We start from the raw sequence: 4,353 nt of genomic DNA, 5'->3' as shown, positions 1-4,353 counted from the left end.
AATGGTTGCCCACCGGCAGCCGCGTGCGCGCTTCTTCCTCGGCCGTAGGAGTATTGCGGGGCCCCTGGAGGACCAGGATCGGGGTGATCGAGAGGCAGGGAGGCCGCAGCCTACGGGGAGACGAGCTCCACAGCGAAACCTAACACGGAGCGTGTGACCCCTCTCTCTAGCCGGGGAGCTAGAGGACCGGGACGCGTCTGAATTTAGGAAGACGGAGGTGACCAGGGCCACCTTCGAACCTCCAACCGCGGTCTTGCCCATTACAGGCACAGTCCGAATGATGGGAATAGCGACCCTCAGACAGGCGTAGCCCTGGGATGAACCCAGGGCCGCAATGTGCGTTCGAAGTGTCGATGATCAATGTGTCCTGCAATTCACATTAGTTCTCGCAGCTGGCTGCGTTCTTCATCGACGCACGAGCCGAGTGATCCACCGCTAAGAGTTGTACTCTTGGTTTTTTCGTGAGAGGCACCAAACATGATAAATGGTTTTTACCATTTTTCAAGTGACGGGCGCCCCGCCGTAGTGCCTGACCCGAGGGACAGGCACCCGAGCACGGGGTCTTTAAACCCGCAGCCCTCTGCGGGCCCCCTTCACACTCGGCACCCGCCCTGTCCGTCTCGGAGGACTGGGTGAGCACGCGTAGCAACGGGGTGTTGGAAAGGGGTGTGTGAATACTGAAGGACCCAGAGGCCTACCTCGTCACCGCCCGCCATGCTCCCAGGAAGGGAGGAGCACTCGTAGCGCTGCCCGAGGTGAGCTTGGGAGCTACAGCACACAGTGAACCCCTCTCCTCACCCGCCGCCCGCCATGTCCACCCCTCCCTGCGGAGAGGAGCACGCGTAGCACCGGGGTGTGGAGGGTGTGAAGACTAAAGCCACCAGGGGGACCACCCAGTCAGCGTCCGCCATGTCTCCAGTACAGGAGAGCACTCGTAGCGCTGCCTGAGGCGGGGTTGATGAGCTAGAGTCCACACGTGGCCCTCCCCATCACCGCCCGCCATGCCTCCGGTAAGGGAGAGCACTCGTAGCGCTGTATGGGGTTGGTTCGAAGACTAGTAGGTACCCGTCACCCGACGAAAAATGGAAGGCAACGGCCACACACGCGCAACCGCTTTGACGACGTCTGAGCCCAGGAAGACAAAGGTGGCGTGAGCCTCCTGCGAACCTCCCAACGCGGGTCTGGTCCTTTACGGGCACAGTCCCGATTTATAGCAACAGACGTAGGGTGCGTGGTGGTGCCGTGAGCCTGAGGTCACCGAATGTGGAAAACCCCACGCACGCCGACAGAGAGAGAGGGCCTCGCGGCCCAGACTCACGCCATTGTGCGTGTGGAAACCGGCCGTAACCGTGTTTTTTAGCGCTTCGCACGAGCCAGAGAGTACCGAGGAGGTGCGCTCGAGATGGGGGGCTGTTTGGAGAGAACAGACCAGCTTGCGCCATCGCTGTTCAGGCGTTAAACATATGATGATCTCCAGTCCGGTACCGAAGCGCACAACCCTTTCCCCAGAGGCCCGAGGAGACGCACAGAGGCTGGGAGGAGGCGCGCCGGGCGGCGCTACCCGTTAATGATCCTTCCGCAGGTTCACCTACGGAAACCTTGTTACGACTTTTACTTCCTCTAGATGATCAAGTTTGATCGACTTCTCAGCACTACACCAAGGCCCACGAGGGGTCCCGGTGCGGCCGATCCGAGGACCTCACTAAACCATCCGATCGGTAGTAGCGACGGGCGGTGTGTACAAAGGGCAGGGACTTAATCAACGCGAGCTTGTGACTCACGCTTACTGGGAATTCCTCGTTCATGGGGAATAATTGCAATCCCCAGTCCCAATCACGATTGGGTTTCAGCGGATTACCCGCGCCTCTCGGCGAAGGGTAGGCACATGCTGAGCCAACCATTGTGGCGCGCGTGCAGCCCCGGACATCTAAGGGCATCACAGACCTGTTATTGCTCCATCTCGTGTGGCTGAACGCCACTTGTCCCTCTAAGAAGTTGATGCAGACCACGGAGGGCCGCATAACTAGTTAGCATGCCGGAGTCTCGTTCGTTATCGGAATTAACCAGACAAATCGCTCCACCAACTAAGAACGGCCATGCACCACCACCCACAGAATCGAGAAAGAGCCATCAATCTGTCAATCCTTTCCGTGTCCGGGCCGGGTGAGGTTTCCCGTGTTGAGTCAAATTAAGCCGCAGGCTCCACTCCTGGTGGTGCCCTTCCGTCAATTCCTTTAAGTTTCAGCTTTGCAACCATACTCCCCCCGGAACCCAAAGACTCGTGGTTTCCCGCACGCTGCCCGGCGGGTCATGGGAATAACGCCGCCGGATCGCGGGTTGGCATAGTTTACGGTCGGAACTACGACGGTATCTGATCGTCTTCGAACCTCCGACTTTCGTTCTTGATTAATGAAAACATTCTTGGCAAATGCTTTCGCTTTCGTCCGTCTTGCGCCGGTCCAAGAATTTCACCTCTAGCGGCGCAATACGAATGCCCCCGGCCGTCCCTCTTAATCATGGCCCTGGTTCCGGAAACCCACAAAATAGAACCGGAGTCCTATTCCATTATTCCTAGCTCAGGTATTCGGGCGAGTAGCGGCCCGCTTTGAACACTCTAATTTTTTCAAAGTAAACGCTCCGGACCCCGACCGGACACCCAGCCAAGGGCATCCGAGGGGCACCGGGAGGCAGGGTCTGGGACAGGCGGTGGCTCGCCTCGCGGCGGACCGTCAGCCCACTCCCGAAATCCAACTACGAGCTTTTTAACTGCAGCAACTTTAATATACGCTATTGGAGCTGGAATTACCGCGGCTGCTGGCACCAGACTTGCCCTCCAATGGGTCCTCACCCATGGGTTTAGGATACGCTCATTCCGATTACAGGGCCTCGAAAGAGACCTGTATCGTTATTTTTCGTCACTACCTCCCCGTGTCGGGAATGGGTAATTTGCGCGCCTGCTGCCTTCCTTGGATGTGGTAGCCGTTTCTCAGGCTCCCTCTCCGGAATCGAACCCTGATTCCCCGTTACCCGTGGTCACCATGGTAGGCGACTATAGTACCATCGAAAGTTGATAGGGCAGACATTCGAATGAGACGTCGCCGCCGCGGAGGGCGCGCGATCGGCCCGAGGTTATCTAGAGTCACCAAAGCGGCCGGGGGGCCCGCGCCCCGCCGGATGGGTTTTGGATCTGATAAATGCACGCATCCCCCAGAGGGGTCAGCGCTCGTTTGCATGTATTAGCTCTAGAATTACCACAGTTATCCGAGTAACGTGTGGAGCGATCAAAGGAACCATGACTGATTTAATGAGCCATTCGCAGTTTCACTGTACCGGCCGTGTGTACTTAGACCTGCATGGCTTAATCTTTGAGACAAGCATATGTTACTGGCAGGATCAACCAGGTAGCTGCACCGCGGTGGTGAAAGGGACACCAGCTAACGTCGCGGCCACCTCGGCGTGCTCCATCCCCCGGGCAGGGTCAGGGGCCCACCTCGGTACCGGACGCCCACCATCGGTGCAGCAGGGGTGCGCCGTCAGCGTGGGGGAGAGAGCCCTCGTCAGCTCCCAGCACGCGCGCGCGCTACTGTGGGACGTAACCGAGAAATGAGTGATTCCGTGACCAGGCGGGGTGAGGCCAAGCATGTGTTGAACTAACCCGATCCACTGCTGGCTCTCACCCGTACACCATGGACGCCGATAGCGGACACCTGTGTAGACAGACCGGCCTTCAACGCTTCCCTCAGACGGTTCCGGGTGAGGATCGTGTCTTTTCAGACCGAGGCCCCCCCATAGAGGCATGCCCGCTGGTTTGGGGAGGAACTACCCGGGCGGCACAGAAGGCTTCAACCCTAGGCCCAACCCAAGGCCTGTGTCTCGGTCATCATGATCATACCGAGGCTGCCGACCTCCCATCCTGAAGGAGCGCACACACCTCATGGGAGAGTTTTTGATAGGTATGTCATGTTGAGGCTGCCGTCCTCAATGAGCGCAGTCACCCCTTTTGTACAGCTTTCGTTGGTGAACGATCATACCCGAGAGGCTGCCGACCTACCCGTCCTGAAGGAGCGCATCCACCTCTCGCCCTATTCCTGTACCTAGGTATGTCGCACCGAGGTTGCGGCTCTGAGCAATATATAGGATATGAGCTCGCACCTCATTGTACATTGCGCATTGGTTTGACCGTGTGTCTTTCTTATGACAGGGAGAAACCTTAAGTGGTAACCCGAGAGCCTAACCCCTGGCGGGCATCGTATGCCAATAGATCGGGAGAGCTCCGAACGCCCTCGAGATTGACGCTCTCCCTAAAAACCTGCTGGTAGGTTTTTGCAATCCACCGTACGCGTTTTCCTCCAC

At 58.1% G+C, this 4,353-nt stretch overlaps 2 non-coding genes across 2 annotated transcripts; both read right to left on the bottom strand.

The window, feature by feature from the left end:
• Positions 1–290: 290 nt before the first annotated feature.
• LOC143487737 (5.8S ribosomal RNA) lies at positions 291–444 on the bottom strand. The gene has a single exon (XR_013124343.1). It is a non-coding gene; the product is annotated as a 5.8S ribosomal RNA (ribosomal RNA).
• A 1,121-nt stretch (positions 445–1,565) lies between these two features.
• On the bottom strand, positions 1,566–3,404 carry LOC143487738 (18S ribosomal RNA). Its single transcript, XR_013124344.1, has one exon. It is a non-coding gene; the product is annotated as an 18S ribosomal RNA (ribosomal RNA).
• Positions 3,405–4,353: the final 949 nt, after the last annotated feature.

The sequence above is a fragment of the Brachyhypopomus gauderio genome, unplaced genomic scaffold, assembly GCF_052324685.1.
Source record: "Brachyhypopomus gauderio isolate BG-103 unplaced genomic scaffold, BGAUD_0.2 sc49, whole genome shotgun sequence".
Taxonomy (NCBI): Eukaryota; Metazoa; Chordata; class Actinopteri; order Gymnotiformes; family Hypopomidae; genus Brachyhypopomus; species Brachyhypopomus gauderio.
This window is presented reverse-complemented; position numbering and strand designations above follow the sequence as displayed.